This window comes from Podarcis melisellensis (assembly GCF_964234715.1).
Source record: "Podarcis melisellensis genome assembly, chromosome: 7".
Classification (NCBI taxonomy): domain Eukaryota; kingdom Metazoa; phylum Chordata; class Lepidosauria; order Squamata; family Lacertidae; genus Podarcis; species Podarcis melisellensis.
This window is the reverse complement of record NC_138539.1, coordinates 72,253,166-72,277,133: the sequence shown is the minus strand read 5'-3', so window position 1 is coordinate 72,277,133 and position 23,968 is coordinate 72,253,166. Positions and strand designations below refer to the sequence as shown.

The 23,968-nt window shown below is 42.6% G+C and overlaps 1 protein-coding gene across 2 annotated transcripts in view; it reads right to left on the bottom strand.

Annotated features, from left to right (window-relative positions):
* CDH12 (cadherin 12) overlaps window positions 1–23,968 on the bottom strand; it is a 652,390-nt gene that overhangs the window by 541,669 nt on the left and 86,753 nt on the right. The gene's annotated exons all lie outside the window — the stretch shown is intronic.

Genomic DNA, 23,968 nt, shown 5'->3' with positions numbered 1-23,968 from the left:
CAGTATCCTCTCTGTGTGATGGAAAAAGCTGTCCCATGAGCCCTTGCAAAGGGGAGGGGGAAAGCCTATGTAAGTCTGCTTCCCTTGGAGCTCAGGACCATCTTCTCTTCCTATGTAAGTCTGCTTCCCACCCACCTACCCTCAGGATAGAGCCTTCACTGAGCGATTTTGAGTCGCTGGCTGACAGGGCCAGAAAGGATGTTTCATCCTGATTGGCATTTGGTTGAGTTTTTGTTTGCCTTTCCCTCAGTTAAATTATGGCCTTTCTTTGTTAGGTGTAAGAACGTTTGTATGAGGGCGGAAATGGCATTGGGCAAGATCAACATAGTATAGCCCACCCCTCATAAAGGGCCTGAGGGAAGGATTGACCAGGGCACACCCAAAGTGGGGCACCTGCAGTCTTGGAGTCTGCACCCTGGTCGCCCAGTGAGACCTTGCTCGCTTGGCTTGTACCATGGCAAGGTTCAACACTGGCTGATTCCCATCATACAGGTTTGGAGCGATCCAAACCCAGCAGATCCATTCCATCAACATGGAGCTTGTGGAATGAGGAACAGATCCTGGGATCCAATGTCATGCCAACCCTTACTTTGCTTACTATTGTTGTTGGCAATAAAGATTTGGCCTGATTTTATCCCATCACCATGGTACAGTCTGGTTATTTTGCTGCTCTCATATGTCACATAATGTGCCTGCCTAGGCAAAAGACTACTTTATACCAAGTCAGAGACTAGTCTATTTAGTTCTGTACTGTCTACTCTGACTGGCAATATTGGATACAACCTAAGAACCTGAAATAAATGGGAAATTATTCGTTCTAGTAAGACCTTATATGAAAAACTCAGGAAATTAATTTGAGTAGCTCTTACTGTTGGTAAATGTCCTGAACATGTGAATAAACTTTTTTTTAATAACTTAAGAAAAATTCATGAAAATGAAACAGGAGGGTTTCAGACAAGCCTCCTGCAAATACTGCTCCCGTGGCTGCTTCTACAATACAAGCCAATGGGGTATTATAGCTCCTTTATCACAGACAAAGCCTTCCATTCCTCTGGCACAGCCATGACTTGGGGAATAGAATGACCTTCAGTTTGAAACCAGGAAATGAATTCCCTTATCAAGGGCCCCCTCTATCATGTTTTAAATTCTGGTGCAGTAAACAAAATCCATTTTTATTTACACACTGTCGTATTTGAGCACATTAGTCATATTTAAGTCTTTTTGTGTGTGGTTGCTGATGATTTATGTGAAATCCTCCAAATGCCATGAGCCTGATTTCTCATATTAATAATTATTTTATGCTCAATCTGGTAATGGTAATTTTGGATATCATGCCATGAAAATGATCTGCCACCAATAGCTTACTGCTAACCCTGAAGGGAGAAGACAGCACATTTTCCACTTTTGCTCTACAGGTGCTGCTAAAAACTAGTTTAAATTGGATTTTGGATTTCTTCCTAGATGGACCCCATAAAACATGTAGGGAATGGCATGCTAGAACAAAAGCAGGAAATGCTGATATACATGTGTATGTGGAGAACATGAGGTGGGAAATGCAAGAGCTGTGAAAACTGTAACTGGCATAGTCGTAAAGATTCACAGCCGGTGGTGCTGTGGTCTAAACCACAGAGCTGCTTGGGCTTGCAGTTCAAATCCGCACAATGGGGTGAGCTCCTGTTGCTCTGTCCCAGCTCCTGCCGACCTAGCAGCTTGAAACCACACCAGTGCAAGTAGATGAATAGGTACCACTGTGGCAGGAAAGTAAACGGCATTTCCGTGTGCTCTGGTTTCCGTCATGGTGTCCCACTGCACCAGAAGCAGTTTAGTCATGCTGGCCACATGACCCAGAAAGCTGCCTGTGGACAAATGCTGGCTCCCTCAGCATGAAAGCAAGATGAGCACTGCAACCCCACAGTCACTTTTAACTGGACTTAAGCATCGAGGAGTTCTTTAACTTTACCTTTACCTTAAAGATTCATGAAACAAAATTAAACTGTGTATCCCAAACTATTATCATACTTCATGCAATTAGACCAATGAGGCAATTCCCCATGTCTCAATATGTGACTCATCACATGATCCTGAGTCAACATTCCCACATAGCACAGAGTGTTAACTCCTAGATACCCACAATTCAACAATTCCACACAGTCTTCCTTCCACTACTGGGACAGCAACTCCAGTTTGTGCCTCAGCTTTCGACAAGATATCCTCAAGTCCTGCTGCATCCATGTTCACCTCTCAAAAATCTTCTTCATGTGCTCAAAGGATGTAGGAAGCCTGGGAACTTTGTAATTCACAGTTGACAATATTAAAGATACGAAGGTATGGAAAATAAGGTGAAGGAATGAAAGTATGTGCAGCTAATCAAGATGTAAAAAGAACTGTAATGGAATGCTGGGTGGGAAGTCAAATAGAATTACTGTATAAGAATGGGGAAAAGGTGTAACTGGGAACCTGAAAAATAAAAATTATAGAAACGGGGGGAAAGGATGTCAGAAGTTAGGGGCTGTGTAGATCTTGCCGTGTTGAGTGGGATGGTCTGAAGGGGGACTTGAAAGCCCCTATTTGCCTAAGTGTGCTTACAAGCCTATCTGTGATCAGGGATGCATGCGCATTGAGGTGAACAATTTCACTTCACACCTTGTCATCCAATGTGCCAAGGTTGGGGAGAGAGGAGGCAGCCCGGTGTCACCTATAACCTAACAATTTCATAACACATGGCAGAGAGGTAAGACAGCCACCCAAGTGTCATAAACTCTATCTAAATGACAAAAAAAATTCCTTCCAGTAGCACCTTAAAGACCAACTAAGTCAGTTCTTGGTATGAGCTTTCGTGTGCATGCACACTTCTTCAGATCTGAAGAAGTGTGCATGCACACGAAAGCTCATACCAAGAACTGACTTAGTTGGTCTTTAAGGTGCTACTGGAAGGAATTTTTTTTGTTTTGACTATGGCAGACCAACAAGGCTACCTATCTGTAACTGGATCTATCTAAATGAGTGTAGGACATTTCTTCCAGTGGGCAGAATTTATTTCCACATGGCCAGTCCAGAAGATAAAGAAGTCACTCCATCATTTCATCAAAGCAATATCTGAGCAAAGGAGGGCTAAAATTGTGTCTGCTTCCTGTGTGCGTCACTCACAATCTTGGCAGAGATTCGGGTTTGATCACACATTAAGACTAAGGCCAATGAAAGTTAATGACCCATATTCTATTGTCTCTATTAATTTCTAAAACAACTGATCACCAGATTCAGTCAGTCTAATGCTTCAGGAGAAGAGTATTCCTCTGGGCTGAATATGTTGATAAAAATACCTCACAGAGTGATTTGGTTTTTTTATTAAAAAAAATGCATTGCATTTTCTCCTGTATGAAATTGCAAAGCAGATTATATTAAACCATCAGGAAGAAAATATCCAAGGTGACATAATGTAAATGGGACTCATTGCATAACATTTCTTCACCTGGTTTGCTTAAAGCTAAACCTAGATTTGCAAGTGAACAGAAAACAAGTTTATGTGCTACACAGTATCTAGCAAAGTCCTGTTATGTTTCAATAACTTAAATGCTCATCAAATCACCAAATCAAGAGATACTGAATTTGAAAGCTAATTCAACATTCTGGTCATTAATAAGCAGAAATATACCCATCCATACAATGGACAATGTAAGTGCAGCTGGTGTACTCCGCAGAGACCCCATGGGGATGTATCGTGTGCTCACACATATGCAAAGAGATGAATCACACCTTTGTAAGAATCAAGCCAGTCAGTGTTTGCACTTTCTCCAATACCTTTCCATTATGAAAAATGCAATATAGCATTTATGGAATGCTGAATTCATCACCAAAGATGATAAAATGAATCTCAAAGAAAGATGGGTTTTACTCTGTATGGTCTCAATTTCTATCATTTTTAAAACAATAGTACAGTAATCTCCCTTCTGTTTCAGTCGCAGCATCCTCTATGGAGAAATTATCTTAACACACTAGATTGAAGTACAATCCACGGATGTGAGATTAATTTGTAATTTAAAGCATTTTCCCAGTCTGTTATGAGGTCATCTGACTCCATACATGTCTTAACATCTCTACATGTGTTTGTCCTGGAAGACAGCTTGGTAACAGTTTTATTTAAAATTTCAATAAAGTTTCTAATTTAAAAATGCAATCATTCACTTATGCGTATGGGAGAAAGTGAAAGGATGCAGCCAAGAATTCCACTGGGGTTGGGGCTAAACCTGACCCTTGTGATCCAAGTGGTTAAGAATCAAGCCTGCTCCAAGTACGAGAGTTCCCCTCTCCCTCCTGTTAGCTCACTCTCCTCTTCTGTTAGAAGCTGTGATTCCCCAATCTTCCAATCCAGACCAGCCCCTGACAGCTCCTATCTGTGGATCCTGTCCTTTCACCTGTGCAGCTCCACCTTGGATCTTTTTCTTGATCACCCAATACTGGCAGGAACTAAATGCTGATACAGTGGTACCTTGGGTTAAAAACTTAATTCGTTCTGGAGCTCTGTTGTTAACCTGAAACTGTTCTTAACCTGAGGTACCACTTTAGCTAATGGGGCCTCCCACTGCCACCGCACCGCCACCGTGTGATTTTTGTTCTCATCCTGAAGCAAAGTTCTTAACCCAAGGTACTATTTCTGGGTTAGTGGAGTCTGTAACCTGAAGCATCTGTAACCTGAAGCGTCTGTAACCCAAGGTACCACTGTATATATTACACAGCCACCACCATATTTAGCTGCAGATTTTTGTATGATGGAATCTGGGCATACATAACAGCCAATTTCCATCTCCCATTGTGTTTTGAAGCATGCAACCGGTGGCCCCAGATGGGAACAGTCATCCTCATCTGCATCAGATGTACCCACCAGGTTCAACGAGAAAGATGTACAATGTACATCCGCAGCTGCAGAGCACATGAAGCTCCCTTGGGGGAACCAGACAGAAAGGCTATGATGATTTCCTTCACTATGTGTTTCGTAAATGAAATATTACTGAACCTGGCATAAATATGCAAAAGAAGCCTTAAAACAATTCCAAGCATATTTCAAGCATACTTTGGAATGCCAAGAGAGAATGGATGATTGACAGCGGGAATATGTACTCTCTGTATCCTTGACTTCTCTTGTCATTCACTGAAAAAGAAAAGCTTTTCTCAAATCAATGGCATTGACACCTACAGAATGTGTGCCAGCATCAATTTCCCAGAGAACTGTCTCCAACATGCCTTTTACCAATTGTTGCCCAACAGATGGTCGGTGTTTTGATAAAAATGGGGGTGGTGCAGGGGGGAACAGGGAGGGGGGAACATACACATACATTTCCATGTAGTATTGCATTTACAGTACCAGAGAAAAAGAGGGAAGATGCTTCTGAAGCTAAGTGCAGCTCCTCCATCCAAGAAAAAAAAAGGGGGGGGAGAAGACTATTAAGCAGAGTGCTAGAAACAAGAAGGAATATAAATTAAGATAGAGTAACAGATGTTTGTGCTTCTTCTGTTGGGTAAGAGATAGAAATTGTGTTCTAATGAAGGAATGTGTGAAAAATGCATTGACTTGTGAAAAAAATGTGTAAACACCTGTTTGTTTGTTGTTGCTGTTTTCATATGTAAGGCATAGCTGTCAACTTACAGATTTGAAAATAAGGGACCAGCAGCCTTGAAAATAAGAGACCTGCAGCCTCACCTGTTCCAGGCACTCCAGTCTTCCTGTCCTCCTGCAGTCTGGTCAAACTCATGCTGGTAGCTTCGAGAACACTGTCCAACCAACTTTGTAACCAGAGGTTCAACTGAATAGAATCTGAATCACATGCACCACAAGGCCTATGCAGCCTCAACTTAAGATGGCTCCCCAGCCTGCCTTTGCACTGCAAAGTTTGCAGCAGCACGTGCAACAAAATGGCGTCCAGCATTCAAAAACCCCCTCAGCTTGCATTAACTAGCCACACACACACACACAGCCTCCCCCCCACGAGATCTCCTTTCCTTTTCCCCCACCATGTGCCCCCGCTCCAGACAGACCTTTTCACCGACAAGGGTGAGTGGGCCTTCGATGACGTATCCATCCAATTCCGATCCGAGCACTCAGCACAGGCATGTTCAACTTCTAAGCCCCTCTGAACCAAAGGCAGAAAGCCCAGCCCACAGCCAAATGAAGCCTCAAGGAAAACCACCGTCACCTCTCCGCTGGGAAGTGCTGAGCAAAGGCAAGTCCCCAGGCAACGCAGCCGATTTGATCAGCACAAGGCATGCAAGCTCCCAGTTGTTCTTAGACTTCTTATTGGGTGAGCAACACAGCCAAGCAACACAGTTGGAGCCTCTCTCCTCCCTGGCCGGCAGGGAGAGAGGGAGAGGAGCTGCTTCCTTTGAAATTTAAGGGACATCATTTAAGGGACATTTAAGGGACATCCATCAATAAGGGACAGCAGCGGGACATGGCGCTGGAATAAGGGACTGTCCCTTCAAATAAGGGACACTTGACAGCTATGATGTAACGATCCACAGAAAAAATGGATTTTCAGGAATTGGCTCATCATAGTTTTTACTATAGACAGAGCTCTGCTTGCACTCACAATCTACAGAAGGGCCTATGAACTCTACCCCTCTTCAGTGTTTAAAAATGGAAGAGCTGAATTAAAAGCTGAAAATGCAAATACTTGACTATTGAGACAATGTGAAAGGATGGATAGGAAGCCATTGAAGCTTGATTGTGTTCCAGGGTTACCAGTTGTTCACCTCTAGACTAATATGGCATGGCCTTATATCTGGCGCTGCCATTTAAGTGATTGTAGATGCCTGAAAACATGTAGCCATAGTGACGCTTGTTTGGAACTCAGCTCATACTAGACTTTTCCTACACAGTTCTATATTTCATCTTCAATAGGGGTGCCAACTTGAACAAAAAAAATGGGGGAGGGTAGGTAAGGGCTCATATAACCAATCACATGCCACAGTGCACACACACCATTTGAATGGCAATGTCCATATTTCATTGGGGGGGGGGAGAAGACCCCTCACCACCTAGGAGTTGGGTCCCGTATCTTCAATATACAACATGCTAAACATTTCTTATCTTACAAGTTTGGCAGATAGATGGTCACACCTAATCCCTCCTGACTTTATGTCAGAGTTGGGAATTTTAACTTGGTACTCCAAAAGCCTGTCCCACCATCCTATCAACTGCAGTGAACTGACAATTAAAGCAAATTTGATAGGCTGAAGAGCTACATAGTCTGCTAAACTGCTTATTATTATTGGCAGTAGCTTTTTAAAAATGATAAAGGCTTCGGTTCAATGAAGCTGGTGCCAGTAGAACACTCTGCGGACTGGAGTAAAATGGGCCTAATTCAGGAAAGTGCTTAAAAGCACTTTTATACAGTTGGTGGGCTTCAAGGTAGCTTATAGGAAGCGTCTTTTAGTGATTGTACACTAAAACAATTTGGCACATAACTTCATCAGTATTGCTTGGTAGCAACATGCATTAGGAAAATCACGTACTCCGCAGGTGCACCAGCATGAATACTTTCTATTCCACAGTTTTATATGGGAATGTGTTAATTGAAAGGAGCCCATCTTTGAGCGCTGAATGTTATATATCTTCCTGCTAGGGCTCCCATCAAACCATATTTCTGCTAAATAATGCAGTGGCAGCAAACTCAAAGTATCACCATTCTTCTTCTAATGTGTCAGGTTATAGATATGGAATTAAAACTACAGTCAAAGCTCAGTTTTTGAATGTAATTTGTTCCAGAAGCCCTTTTGGCTTCCAAAATGTTTGAGAACTGAGGCGCAGCTTCCTGTTGGTTTCAGGAGCTTCCTGCACTCAAGCAGAAGCCACGTCGGAAATTCGGCTCCCGAATAATGTTCGCAAACTGGAGCATTTACTTCCAGGATTTCAGCTTTGGGAGCCGAAACGTTCCAAAACAGAGGCATTCAGGACCTGAGGTTTGACTGTATTTGAAGTCATGGTGTAGTCACATGACCACTTCATGTATGACAGACGCTGTGCATATGTGCTAATACAAGGAGAATCAGTCATGTGTCTTCTGGTGGTGCACACAGAACATACATAAACCAAGTTTCAGCTAATCCTTGATAACAGGGCTTTTTGAATCCATGGAGTGTAAATTCCTCAAAAATCCATATTCCACAGTCATATTCTGCATAAATCCTTTGAGCAAACCTGTGGATACCTCAGAAATCTTTTGATTTCTTCACTTCAGAATACATTGTGATCCCACCAAATCAGCCATGGCATCTCCGCCATGTACAAAGGCTTGCCAGGGTTCAAAAAGGCTCCTATTTCTTATGCCTTTTTAGAACTGAGGAAAGAAAGGGGCTTCTTGATCAACAGAAAAGTCACCATACATGATTGATGGGCTGTATTTGGCTTGGTGGGTCACAGGCTGTGTACCCACAATTTGCCCCACAATACATGCACACTAAGCCTCTGTAACTGTCATGGCACTGTAACATTTTAAATAAAATATATTGCATTTTTTTCAGGGGAGAGGCCATAGCTCAGTGGGCAGAACAGCAGATTCCTATCTCTACAAAAGAAGTATTCACGAATCTCACACGTCTTCTGAATTCTACTGAATACCTTCCAGGTAGTTCCAGTACTGGAGGAGCATAGTGGGTGAGCTACCTTCTCCCTCTCCCTCCCATCACAAGTGTTCTCATGCGACTTTGTCATGGCTCTGCAAAGCGCACAGACACATTTCACTTGCTCCAAATAGCCTTCGAAAAGAGGCTACAAGAATGGCAAGGCTCTCCTTGCCTCAGCTTTTCAAGGGGCTAAATTCATTTGAAAAGGAGAAGTGTGGAAAGGGATTAAATTACTGATGATGCTGAAGTGCCTAAGCTCTTGAACTGCTTTTAACACCCTACCTTTAATGGGAAAAATAAGGAAAGGAATTATGGACAATTAGGGAGTGGTGAAGGCTTACGACAATGGAGCTGCTGATATAGATAGTTAAAGGCCTACATGAGCAGAAGGGTATTGGGCGCTGGAGGGTATTGTGGTTAAGGTTTTGCTCTTATCGAACAAATTTAGCAATGAATAAATGGCTTAATCTATAAGGGACACCTGGAATTGTCAGCATTTCCAGTGCAACAATTGCACAGGGTCACAAGACCCGATGATTTCATTCCTTATCACTGTTATGTGTAAGCGGAAGTTAATCCAACAGCTTCCGCTCTTTGTTCTCTTCCAGCTGAAAAGCTAAAGAGAGGGGATGTGTGAGACAAAGCTCATACAGCCTGTTTTGTTTATTTTATTTGTTTTGCTATAATAAAGGACTAGATGCTATGATTCCTTCATGACTCTGCTTCTGCTGAACTCTACTAATGCGTACACATGTCTGAGGATGTGTGCCAAAGATTTACGGGACACTGCCAATAAGGGAGGTTCCAATAGGAATTCCCCTCCCTACAGAGAAGACAATCTTAAAGAACTGAATAAAAGCCACATCTTCTGCCTCTTTAGGCCTGTTGTCAAAAACAGGGCAGTGAGTTAGATGAGTCACTAACATGACCACTGGGTTGGCCCTGCCATGCAGCAGGGTGAAGCAACCTTTTTCAGGTGGTACCAAAAGGAGGGGGAATTGGTTGGCATCCATCTGTGTCAGGAGACAATAGAAGAAGGGGCGTAGTCAAACTGTTGGAGAGCTTGTTGTTGTTTAGTCGTGTCTGACTCTTCGTGACCCCATGGACCAGAGCACGCCAGGCACTCCTGTCTTCCACTGCCTCCCGCAGTTTGGTCAAACTCATGTTCGTAGCTTTTAGAACACTATCCAACCATCTCGTCCTCTGTCGTCTCCTTTTCCTTGTGCCCTCCATCTTTCCCAACATCAGGGTCTTTTCCAGGGAGCTTTCTCTTCTCGTGATGTGGCCTAAGTACTGGAGCCTCAGCTTCAGGATCTGTCCTTCCAGTGAGCACTCAGGGCTGATTTCCTTAAGAATGGATAGGTTTGATCTTCTTGCAGTCCAGGGGACTCTCAAGACTCTCCTCCAGCACCATAATTCAAAAGCATAAATTCTTCAGCGATCAGCCTTCTTTATGGTCCAGCTCTCACTTCCATACATCACTACTCGGAAAACCATAGCTTTCACTATACGGACCTTTGTTGACAAGGTGATGTCTCTGCTTTTTAAGATGCTGTCTAGGTTCGTCATTGCTTTTTTCCCAATAAGCAGGCGTCTTTTAATTTCTTCATGGATCACTGCCTTGCCGTGGTGAAGGGGCTTGAATAACTCAGAGAAGCTATGAACTATGCCGAGCAGGGCACCCAAGATGGACAGGTCATAGTGGAGAGTTTGGACCAAATGTGATCCACCTGGATGAGGAACCGGTATTCTTGCCAAGAAAACTCCATGAACAAAGATAACAGGCATATAAAAGTTGGAGAGCTACCAATGGCAAAATTGGCACCTGAATAGTGCAGCAAGAGTCTTTCTAAGGCGCTTTCCTAAGAGGAGGGAAGGAACACCATTTGGGTCTCATATCAAGCAGCAAAATGTCTTCAAAAAGCACTGCATTTCTAGGACTGGCCCAATATTTTAGTAGCCTCACACATCTACTTACATGTAGCGCATAAGTGTGTATTGGGCCGTGCAGCCATGTTGCATCTTTCTCATTCAATAACTGGGTGTGCACATGGTTGTTTGAGAAGAAAACCCAATGCTTGAGCTCCTGCTCAAGAGTAGGCACTCTCTGTGATTGGGACATCTGGTATCAGACAGCTCCTTGTGAGCAGGAGCTCACACCTTGGACGCTCTTCTCACACAACCATGTTCAGCACCAGGTTACTGGACCACTTATAAATGCCATCTCTGACGCCTCAAAAGATTCCATCAATGGTGTCTCTGGGAAATTTTACACATCACTTGGGAAGACAGGCGAACTAATGCCAGTGTACTGGAAAAAGCAAAGATCACCAGTGTCAAAGCAATGATTCTTCAACATCAACTGGTCTGGTCATGTTGTGCAGATGCCTGATGATAGTCTTCCAAAGCAACTGGTCATGGTTGGACTGGTCATGTTGTGCAGATGCCTGATGATCGTCTTCTGCAGCAACTATTCTATTCCGAACTTAAAAATGGAAAGCATAATGCTGGTGGTCAACAAAAGAGTGTTTTAAAGACTGTCTCAAGGCAAATATAAAAAATGTAGTATAAACGTTGACAACTGGGAAATACTGGCCTGTGAGTGCTCCAGTTGTAAAAGAGCTTTTACCAAAGGTGTCATGGGCTTTGAAGACACCCCACACAAAAGGGAGAAATGTGCTAAGAGGAAGTCACACTTGGAAAACCCTCATCATGATGAACTCCCACCCGGAAACCTATGTCCCCACTGTGGAAGGATGTGTGGATCCAGAACCTTACCACAGTCACTTACAGACTCACTGTTAAAACTGTGTTTATGGAAGACAATCTTACTTGGTTATGAGTGATCTCCAAAGAAGACTGGAAGGAAAAGTTGTGATATTAGGGGCTAAAACTGAAGACCCACTCCTCACATTTTTGCCTTAAACATGAGTAATTTGTGAACAGAGCTCTGGTAGGACAAGTCAGTTATTGAGACCAGCCTTTATTAGTGCCCGGTGCTCCACCTCACCAGATTCTTTATTGATTTTATCATTTAACCATTTTATCATTTTACTTGGGAGTTCAGCAGTCTCCATGATGTTCTGAGCCTGAGTAAAAGATTATAATTTATCCCTGACAACTTACTTCATTTTTCATTCAGTGTGGAGTCCTTTTTGCTACAGGACTATCTTCAACATACTTAATGGAATCAATAATTAATTGTTTATTTTTAAGCACAAATAATTTGGCAGGTTCTTTGACGTACATTGTTTTAGCAATGTGAACCGTTGTTAAAAACCCCAACACAGGTCAATTTCAGGACTATTTATCCAATTTACTCTATCTGCTAGGGGTTTTTTATGAATGGGAGAAAGAACTTTTTCATTATTAAAATATTACTCATGCAAAAGAGGCATACAAGGATATTATAGCAGATTGGTTGTTTCTCATTACATGACCTTAATTAAATTAGCATCCAGCCTCGGCAAGGGAAGAACAGCCTGTTTTAAAATCCTTCAGAATGTGAAAAGCTTACTTTCAAATGAGTCTGAGATAAACCTCAATTAGCAAAGGGTTTCTTACTCTGCTGAGAAATGGAGCTTTGTATGCAAAATACAATACGAAAACTAAAAACCTCCTCCATTGGAAAGGGAGGGGCTATAAGTTAATTGGAGAGTTGGATAATTTCAGCTCCCCTCAGAGAAGCGGCCTTCCCACTTCTGAATTTTGGGTGCAACTGTAGCCAGTTTTAATATTTTAAATATTATTTTAATCCTCTGTTACTGGTTTAGAGTTCAACAGATGGACAACACTAGGCTACCAAAAAAATGCCTGATTGAGCTCTCAAATGGATTACTCCTTAAAAACTGGGTATATCACGCTGCCCAACTGAGACACAGAGGCATACTGACAAACGAACGTGTTTGCATTAGGGGATGTCCTGAAGTAGAGGATCTTATGCATTATATCTTATATTTTAATGATGTTGAAGGAAGCCTTGGAAGCGTTGCTCTTTCCAGTCTTCCTCTCTTAACCCACGGCTTCCTTCATCCACCAATATGAACTATCACTAAAGTTCCATTCAACATTAATTAGGGCAAATATTTTCATATGAGTGTTTTTGATGAAAAACCTGCTGGAGGGTTTCACTTCATGCCCCAAGAATATCCAATCCCTTCCCCCTATTTCACTGCCCACAAAGAACATGAAACATTTAGGGAGGCCATCAAAACCTCAGCCTTATAAATTATCATCAGACTTTCTCTTTGGATTCTGGATCTCTACCTTTCCTTGCCTGCTTACTGAAGTAGAACTGACACACTAGCAATTCACCATACTTATTTCTGAAATTTGTATATTGCACAGTTAGCTGTCCTTTTGGGGGCTGTTTCAAATTTACTTCATAAGAACACATGAAGCCACCTTATGATGAGGTGGACAATTGCTCCGTCTAGCGTAGCATTGTTTATGGTGACTGGCCGCAGCCCCACGATGCCTTTTCCACCCCAAACTGGAGATTGAACCTGGAATCTTTTGCAAGCATAGCGGCTCCTCTACCACTGAGTAATGATATCCTCATTTTTTAATTTTTTTTTTTTTGCTTATGGTATTCTGTTAGGTGCCATTTATACTGATGAGGTCAAGAGCAATATGAAGAAGAAAACTGTGTTCACAGTAGAGAGGTTCTTTCCTTCTTCCAGCTAGCTGTAAATTTAGGCTTTGCTTTTATATGTTGAGCGCTGCCTTTAGAAAGCATTTCCCTACCCTGCAACTGCTCTTCCCATGTGTTCTTTTATTTGCTTGGGACCATAAAGACAGGTTGGAGGCCAAACTATTCTGAATTTATACCTGTGATGCTTCTGTTCTTTCTATATGTAAGCCCCCAAGGAAACCAACTGAAGGGGTCAAACATGAATGGAATGCTTCATAACTGAATTCTCTGAATATCTCTGCATTCTATGAAAATTCTTCCTGTGCTTTCCACCAGTTTGGCTGAGTGGAAACGCAGGTGCATTAGAAAAAGCATTTTCATACATTCTGCCCAAGACCCTTCTGGGAACTGGAATGCTAGGGCTTTGAAGGGGACAAAATATTTACACATTATGTTGAAGTAGGTAGGGGAGGGAAAGTGTTTCTGTTCCCAAGGCAACCAGAATGGCCTCCTAATTTTGAAACATCACAGGAAGTGTCATTCTTTCTGGTTACCTCGGGAATAGGCTGAGTGTTCCAGCTTTCCTCACCACCTCCATAAGAGCAACATAGCAATGTAGAAACACAGAAACATAGAATTGTAAAATTGGAAAGGACTTTGAGGGTCATCTAGTCCAACTGTCTTCAATGCATGAATCTCAACATATATGGCTGGTGGCTATCCAACCTCTACTTAAAAATCTCCAAACGGGGTGGTGCTTCTGTTTATTGTTATGATTGCAGTCTCAACAATTCCTTCCACTGAGGCCCACCAGATTGCTTCCTTGCCTAATGAAGAAATAAAAAAACTTCATTGGAAGTGCTCCCAATTCTTGTATGCTTGAATCACTGAGAAACACATGGACTGCACAATTCACCATGGATTCGGTAACAGACTGGATTTTCTGCCTCTCTGAGACAGCAAGTGTTCAGGGAGGAAGTCCAGGAACTGTCTATCTGCTATACATGACCAATAAGTAGATCTCAAACTGTCAGGTGTCCTCAGTCCTTAAATGTTTCTGAACACTATTACTCAACTCAATTTGCATTTATAATCATATCCTGAAAATGACAAGGAATATATAGAAAGGACCATGACTTAGTTGCACTTTTGCTAGTTGATGATCAGCATGCAGACAACCTGGCCAATTTTTGGAATGTGCATTCCTAAAAATTATTGTGTGGAATCTCAGAGACTTTCAGCAAAATTTCTCCTAGAAACTAGGAAATGCACCTCCCTTGACCTTGATTTACCGTTGTGAACAGTTTGACCAGAGCTGTCTTTAGCTTGTGGAGCAATTTAAAGAGTTAACTGATGACATTTGCTCCAGCCATAGGAAATTAAGAGAAAATTCACCTTGATATGAAGGCTACTATCCACTCCAGTTCATTTCTGAGCTTGAAATGGAATATAGCTCTATTCCCAAGTAGGCGGCTTGGACTAACCTCAGTGCCCCCTCTCCTGCTTTTCAAGCCTCTCTTCAAATAACAGGCTTGCTCTTTCTAATAATATCTGAGGCAATATCTTCATTCCTTTGCTCATATAGTGTGCGCTGCAGGAAGTGCTGAGGAGATCTCACTTGCTGATATCTAGAGTAAGATCCTCATTTCTTTACAGTGAGCCAGGAGAGTGGAACATCTTAACAAGTTCTGGAAACCACTCATCGCTTTGAAACTGTGAACACTTGAAACGTTACAGTTGGTTGGATTGGACTATCCAGTGACCAGGATGGAAAATAGGTTTTGCCCTCTTTCCCACCATAATATTGCATTCAAAAAGTATCCAAAGGAAGAGGAAAAAAATCAGTCAAATTCTCATAGGTGAGGTGCAGGGATTTTTATGCCCTTAACTTGGGCAGCATCCCACTAACTCATTACCACCAGCGCAATGGAACATTTCCTCTCTCTTCCCTGCATGGACCTCCTAAATCTGTTTTATGGGATTCCCCCATGCAGCAGAGCAGATTTGGGGTGTGTGACGGGCACACAGTGGGAGAGGAGGGGGAAATTCCCATTACACAAATGGCAACCTTTGCACTGAAGGAACAAGTTAGTTGGATCCTGCCACTGACTTTTGAGGTGGTCAAAGTTATATGTGGGTGTCCTCTCCTTCCTTCCTTCCTACAAACCATCTCACCCGTCCTCTGTTCTCTGCAGCCTTCCCAATTGCGTTGTGTTTAGCAAATAGTGTGTAGCTTGTTTCTGTTTCTCAGTCTATAGAACCCAGTGGGAGCTACTTGGAATTTAGCCTGATCCTCCTATCTGCATCTCCTGCTCCCTTCAACAGAATAGCCAAACCTTGAGAGGTTTTTGTGCTAATGTGTGTTAGAACCTAGGTCTCTCTCATTCTCTCTCTCTCTCTCTCTCATTCTCTCTCTCTCTCTCTCTCTCTCTCTCTCTCTCTCTCTCTCTCTCTGTGTGTGTCTGTGTCTCTGTCTGTGTCTGTATGTGTGTGTTTGCTGAGAAAGAACCCCTTTGTCAGTGTTATGTACTGAGTTGAATAGGATCCAAAATGCAGCTGTTTGATTGGTCCTAGAACAATAGGATTCAGAATGCAGCAGTCTGATTGGTCCTAGAACAATGCAGCAGTATGATTGGTCTGCAGGAGCCACCCAATCCAGCTCCAGAAGGAAGTGAATCCACAACCTGATTGGCCTACAGGAGAATTCCGGAATTAGCCAATCACGTGCAGCCCATTGTGTAAATAATGTATATAAAACAGATACTTTGAGGGGGACATTCATTCCTCCTCACCACTATGAGCTGAATAAAGAGCATGAAATCCACTCTCGACTCTGAGTATATTTCAATCAGGCTGTTGTGTCATTCTTCTTCAGGATTCAGCATCACACTGTCACAGTGTCCCCATGTCCATTCACTCTATTTAACCTGCTTTCCCATTTGCAGGAGATGGAAGATGCAAGCCAGTACGCATAACATTTATTGAGAGAATTCTCGCAGTCTTAGGAGAAAAGGGGCTATATTTCAACTGAATTTAAGATAAATGAAGAAGAGTTGTTAACAACCCTGAGCATCTTGTACAAGTCAGCTCCCACTCCCCTCAAACCCCCTTGAGGCATTCCAGTGTGTCACAACTTCCCTGAAGGAACTGAAATAAGAATATTTGCTACAGCTCATTGTTTTAATTACTCGCAGAAGAACTAAAACAACACTGCTTGCCTCTGGGCCTTTTGTTTCAAACACAGAAAGAGAGATCATTAAATTTAAGCAAAGGTTATCATCTCATGTCCACATACATGTATATTTCTGCTGATTCTCTTTCTCTTGTGTGAAAGTTGTGGAGAATATATATATATATATATATATATATATATATGCAGGTTATGGTGTCCTCGGGTGTCTTCCCGTGTAAAAGTTGGGGTGTCTAGGCGACGTTTCACTTTTACACGGGAAGACACCCGAGGACACCATAACCTGCATTCCTGTACCCGTGAAAATCTACGAAAGCAAATATATATATATATATATATATATATATATATATATATATATATATATATGCTTTCGTAGATTTTCACGGGTACAGGAATGCAGGTTTTGGTGTCCTCGGGTGTCTTCCCGTGTAAAAGTTGGGGTGTCTAGGCGACGTTTCGACGAGGTCTCACTCGTCATCTTCAGGCTGGTGCTTTCGGCTTCTTGTTACTGGAACAGAGCAGGATCTCAGTGTTTGTAGGAACTCAAACACTGAGATCCTGCTCTGTTCCAGTAACAAGAAGCCGAAAGCACCAGCCTGAAGATGACGAGTGAGACCTCGTCGAAACGTCGCCTAGACACCCCAACTTTTACACGGGAAGACACCCGAGGACACCAAAACCTGCATATATATATATATATATATATATATATATATATATATATATATATATATAATTTCCTTATCCAGACTTGTAACGGAAGTGAGGGTATGCCTATGGATTGGGTTGCCTGTTTTCCGAGAATTTTATATGAGTATTGTATTTCTTTATTATTTTTGAAATAAGTCAATGCCTCAGGGCACTTGCAGATCTATTTTAAAGTGGGATTCGGTCACATACTAGCAAATCCAATTAAAGTGGATTTGGAGGTCTTGTGCAACAAACCTGCTTCCTCCAAAGATTAGATTTTGGTGTGATAACAAAAGCAAGGAGGAAAGCTCAGGAAGAACTTTCCGACAGTAAGAGCTGTTTGACAGTGGAAGTGCCTCCCTCGGGAGGTTGTGGACTCTCCTTCCTTGGAGGTTTGTAAGAAGAGGTCGGATGGCCTTTTGTCATGGGTTATGTAGTTGAGATTCTTGCATTGCAAGGGATTGGACTCAATGACCCTTGCAGTCCCTTCCAATTCTACAGTTCTATTACTCTAATGCGCTGGAAAGAATGGGATAAAACGTGCTATGAAGCAAGACCATCAAACACCCCCAGATGTTATTGGATGGTAAATGTCACCTAATCTCCCAACTAACAACTCAGAATGAATGCTGAATAAACAGGTCATCTGAAGTGCCTTCACTGAAAGCCAGTTTAGATATTATATCTTCCAGCTTACTTACATTATCATTCTTGCTTGGAATGGTCTTCTTCAGGTCCTCCTATACAGTGGTACCTCGGGTTACAAACACCTCGGTTTACAAACACTTCGGGTTACAGACTCCATTAACCCAGAAGTAGTACCTCGGGTTAAGAACTTTACCTCAGGATGAGAACAGATATCGTGCGACGCAAGCGGGAGGCCCCATTAGCTTAAGTGGTACCTCAGGCTAAGAATGATTTCAGGTTAAGAACGGACCTCTGAAACAAATTAAGTTCGTAACCAGAGGAACCACTGTATTATGTCTTATATTGCTTGGATTGATTGGCTGGTATCATTTTATTGTAATCTACTGTTTCATTTTTTTAAAAAAAAATGTCATTCATTGGCACTGGAATGGGGGCTTTTAGCCAAAAACAGCTTCCATCCCATGTATTCAGGGTTCTGTGAATGCATAACTTTGCAAAGGAGGAGCTGGATATACATATCAACAAACAGCAAGCAGATAGACACTGCATGCACATTATTTTCACAAATTACATTGATTTTAATGAGTCTACTCTGAGTATGGTCTAGTTGCTTATCACCTCACAGATGTAATTGAGATTTTAATTTCTTGCTTTAACTATGTGCATCCTGGGATCATTGTTTGATTAAGGGGCATTTTTTAAAAAAATAAATAAACATAGCACAAATACAGGTAAGGCTTTCAGACCCTCCAAGTGTCCCTTTTTTCCAGGGATGTCCCTGATTTAGAGAAGCCACCCCGGTTTCTGATTTGATCCTGGAGTGTCCCACTTTTCCTTAGGATGCCCCTATTTTCATTGGAGAAATGTTGGAGGGTATAGAGTTATCGCCCCCCCCCCAGCTGTCTGAAGGTAGTCCTGTATAAATAAGGTTGATGTTGTTGTTGTTTTAAAAAATGGTTTGTTTTTTTTTTAAAAAAAATATTTTTATATATGTTGGAAGTTGCCCAGAGTAGCTGGGGCAACCAACTAAGATGCATGGGGTATAAGTAGTAAAACTATCATTGTGGAATGGGATGTCCCTATTTTTATCAGAGAAATGTTGGAGGGTATAGGCTTTGTAACTGCTGCCAAATACAAAATCAGTGCATACAATGAAATATTTAACTGCATTCATAGTGTTCTTCAAGGCTGATTTAATTTTATACAGGCATTCTTTTATATGCCATACACACAAAAGTACTGAGGTAACATTTATTTCAAAATTCAGGTAAGAAAATAGCCTATTTTTCAATTTAGGGTTCTCTTGGTTTTTTGTTTTTTTTAAAAAACCAAATACAACATATTGCATTTTACAACATATTGCATTTTTTAAAAAAGAATTCACATGGAAGTTCAGAAAGAATTCATATGGAAGCTCTGAAAACATAAGAAAGAATTCATATGGAAGCTAAGAAAACAGATTTTTCTCCAAAGGAAACACTACATTTTTAATTAGTTTATCCTAATTTGAGGTTAATCCTGGCTAACTGATTTACATATCCTTTCCCCATGGGCAGGAAAGTAGAAGCAAATATTGAATTCTAGATAGCTGAGTTCTTCTTTGTAAGAAAAAATGAAATGCAAAGCGTATTTTAAAGACTATATTTGGGTTAGGCAATTAAGTTACCACGTTTGTTTCGGAAAAATTAAAATAAGGTGTACCCTAGCCATTTCAGATCCAAAAGCAGCTTTCAGTGTTAGAGGATAAATTGCCAGATTTTAAGTGTTTTGTGTTTTTTTTTTAAAAAAGGAAGCTAATTGACATAATATATTCATGTATATGTAATAATTCTCATTTCCATATGCCTTGCTCCACAAAAAGCAAAACAGATTATTTTTAATGGACACCATGTTCCGTCACAATAATTTATGTCTGCCCTAACAATAGCTCTTTGAGATAAGGCACTCTTCACATTATAAAGGCTGAAAGCTAATGACTTAAATTACATAGTTGGAGAGGGCCTTGGAAGCCACCTGGGAACGTTGAGAATTGTAGTTTGTTAATGGTATTGAGAGTTGCTAGGATACCCTTAACAAACTACAGTTCCAAGGAATCTTTGAGGGAAGCCATGACAGTTAAAGTGGTATAAGAGGGATTTTAAAGTATGGTGTGGATGTGTCCCAACTCCATGCTTGATTCAGACAGTCCAGAGCTCTAGAGCATCTCCAACGGATTTGCTGTGGCAGAAGATAAAATTTCCACCAAAAATACCTGACCTGCAGTGTGCTTAACTCAATGAAATCGGTGCAGAATTATGTATCCTAATCATTGGGTGTTACTTTTTGTGCTGTAAGTTGCCGTTCACCAAGAGTGTCCTCAACATAAGCACCCTTGAAAATGCTGGGACGATCATGAAAACCCCCAAGACAGAGGTTTTCAACCGTTTTGGGTCCACGGCACCCTTGATCAACTACATTCTTCCTGTGGCACTCCTGTGAGGCTCAGGAGCCCAGTTATGTCACCCCTTGCCTGCAGAGCTGGCAGCCCCTCACAGCTTTTTGAAGACCCTCCCTTGTGGAGTGTTCCCTCAGCCTTCTTTCTCCTCTTCTTGGGGGTCCTCCGGGCAGCCGCTGCTGCTGCCCCCTGGTCTCTGAGCTGCCCCCACCCCAAAGAGAGCTTCCTCCTCACTCTGCCCCTCAGGAGGCTGGGAAGAGGATGCCCCCAGCCTTAGTGGAGACTGGCCAAAGGTGAACCTGAGGCCACCGTCTTATGCACCTTGGGAGGCAGCAGTGGGTGCCACTGTACCAGCATGGCAAAAAGACTCCCCTTCAGTGCCAGTTCCCTGGTAGGCATTGCACACAGCAGGCACACGAAAGGCAACATACCGTCTGCATGCCTGCCCAGCCTCCCACTTGGCCCACAGGGTTGGTGGGCTGGCTGGCTGGCTGGGCTCCCCCACTTGCTTGCTTATTCCAAGGCCACTTTGGTTCCTGGCAACACCCCTTCTGTTTCCCAGGGCTACAACTGTTTTGCACAAAGTTATGGCATCTTGGGCTTTCAGAGGATCCCCTGGGTGCTGTGGCTTTTCCAATCGCCAAGGCCATGTTAAAAGCTAGGCTGTGGGATATAGTCCACCAGGAACTAATCTCAGCTGTGAAAAAAAAAAACATGTTCCCCTCTTTATTTTTTACTCTCCTGGGTGCACGAATTTAACCTTAGTTATTTACAATTTTTGTTTAACCCGGAAGAAAGAAGGGCTTTTTCGCTGGCTAGGTTCAATTGCGATCCTTCTAACCTCCTTTGGGATAGGTTTGCGGATATGGCAGAAGGAGACAGGATCTGCCTATGTGATGCCCACCTGGTGGAAACTCTAGCTCACATGGCCCTTAATTGTAAAATATATGAAGATCTCCGCCATATATGAAGATCTCCGCCAACAATTCTTAGACCACCTATGTATCCCAACATGGAAACCAGAGACAGAGGTTATACGCTTCTTATTACAGGGGAGAGACCAGGAGCTCACCAAGACAGTAGCCAAGTTCCTCTATTTGATTTTCTGCCACCGAAGTACACTACAGGACCCTACCCTTGCTGGAGTTCCACAGAGGTGAAATGGATTGCTCGCCTCTTCTTCCCCTTGGCAAATGACTATAGTGTTGAAATGGCAACGAGATAGCATTGGCCTATTTATTCTGAATGTTTGTAAGTGATGCCAATAAAGGTTTGATGATGATGATGAGTTCCTGGCAACCAGCACCCCCTGGCCAGCCCCAGAGGCACATTTCGCCTGAAGAGCTTGTAGCCAGGGTTGCTGCAACAAACAGCTGTTCAAGCCTTTGGGAGGGAGAGACATGAGAAGGCATCAGAGGAAAGAAGGGAAGGGAAGAGGAATAGAGGCCAATGTTGCCCCCAGCAGCCCTGACCATCATTCAAGGCACCCCAGGATGCCATGGCAAACTAGTTGTAAACCACTGCCTTAAGACATCACGGCTTCTCACTTGGTCATGGGCGATCCCAAAACCATTAGGAGGGCAGCTCCTTACCAAAACCTAGTTAGTGTTTACCAGGCTTTGGTGGATGGACACTAGGAAGAGCTCTATTTCTTTGCCAGAAGGCAGCAAAGAAATAATCCACAGCCACCTTGAGCAGTTCTTAGGTAAGATAAGTTCCAGACCCACCCATTGCTGCCTGCCAAAAGACAAAATACTGGAAATTTGTTAAAACCAGTAGAATTTTACCAATATTTTCACAGGACAAAGGTGGGCCCACGAAACTAGGGACAATTTTCTAGCACACCTTTAACTTGTTTCCAGATATGAATATGCTTGCAGGCACAAGAATATGGAAAACTGAACAATTAAAATTCCAACAAGTTCTCTACACAGCTTCCAAACAAGGAGAAAAGAGATCTGAAAGCATCAAACGCTCGTTTTTGCCAGACGTTCCCTTTACCTGGCAGAATTTAAAAAGTAATTAACCAGAAGTCCAGTGGCTACACCTAGGTTTAAAAAAGCATGGCCAGCAAGAAAATGAACCCATTTGGGGCAAGATTAAACCTTGGTGCTCTTGGGCACTAAATGAGCAAGAGAGATAAGAAAGCATGAAGTGAAACTGTCTGCTTTGATGAAACACTCTTTGGAAGATTGAAAATTTTCAAGAGCACATAAAGGAGCGTAAAACTTTAGAACGAATGCAAGATAGTAAAGAATTAAACAAGTTATAACCCATCCTTGCACAGTCTGTGACCCACACCAAGTCAAAAGCAGCCAATTTGTCATGGTGGTCCACCAGCAGCTGAATAAATCTGTCTAGGCCTGCAGATCAGGAGGGACAGAAAATACTAGCAGTCTATATCAACGACACATGCCTGGTAGGCTAGGTTAGGCTTGCTGGACCACAAATTGTCCTGGCTTGCTGTAACCTGTTGTATATTTCAGCAGGTTGGATGGCACAAACAGCATATTATTTGGACTTTGGTTCCTTCATATCCATGGCATGTTGTATTTCAAATTCGGGGTATATCTTTAGTAGGGACGTAGTGATCTGTCAGTTTTGGTTCTCTCTGTTTCTTTTTCTTCCATTCTTAAATCCCCCACCCACCCAACACATTTCTGCAGTAATTTTCTTTGCCAGGAGTAGACAATATGATTCCCTCCAGAGGTTGTTTGTCTCCAACTCGAATTATGATAAAGGTAAAGGACCCCTGGACGGTTAAGTCCAGTCAAAGGAGACTATGGGATTGTGGTGCTCATCTTGCTTTCAGGCTGAGAGTGCTGGTGTTTGTCCACAGACAGCTTTCCAGGTCATAAACCGCTTCTGGCACAACGGAACACCGTGACAGAAACCACAGTGCACAGAAATGCTGTTTACCTTCCCACCACAGCAGTACCTGTTTATCTACTTGCACTGACATGCTTTCGAACTGCTAGGTTGGCAGGAGCTGGGACAGAGCAACGGGAGCTCACCTGGTCGTGGGGATTCGAACCACCGACCTTCTGATCACGAAGCTCAAGAGGCTCAGTGGTTTAGACCACAGCGCCACCCGTGTCCCTGTCCAACCTTTACCAACTTGAGTTAGCTGCACCCAACATGGTCAATGGTCCACCAACAGCTGAAGACCCCCTCATTGGCTACTCCTGTGCACTATCATTTTAGACAGTTTACTGTGAAATCCTAACACAGAAACTGCAAGGAGGAGACAAATCCTGGGCAGTTCTAGCTGAGCTGCGGCTATGCCAGCGTGACATTGTCAGCCAGTAAGTCCCACAAAGGGGCATAGATGTGTTGGGATGGGACAAAGAGAGACTTCTATTCATTCCAAACCTCTTACACCTCAATCAAGTCACCTGAAAACCCAGTGGAACTTAGCTAGCAAAAAGTGTGGTGTTAGTCAGTCTCTCTTGGACTACTGCAATACGCTCTATGTGGGGCTACCTTTGAAGGTGACCCAGAAACTAAAATTAATCCAGAATGCAGCAGCTAGATTGGTGACTGGGAGTGGCCACCGAGACCATATAACACCAGTCCTGAGATACCTACATTGGCTCCTAGTACATTTCCAATCACAATTAAAATGTTGCTGCTGACCTTTAAAGCCTTAAATAGTCTCGGCCCAGTATACCTGAAGGAGCATCTCCACTCCCATCATTCAGCCCAGACAATGAGCTCCAGCTCCAAAGGTCTTCTGGTGGTTCCTTCACTGTGA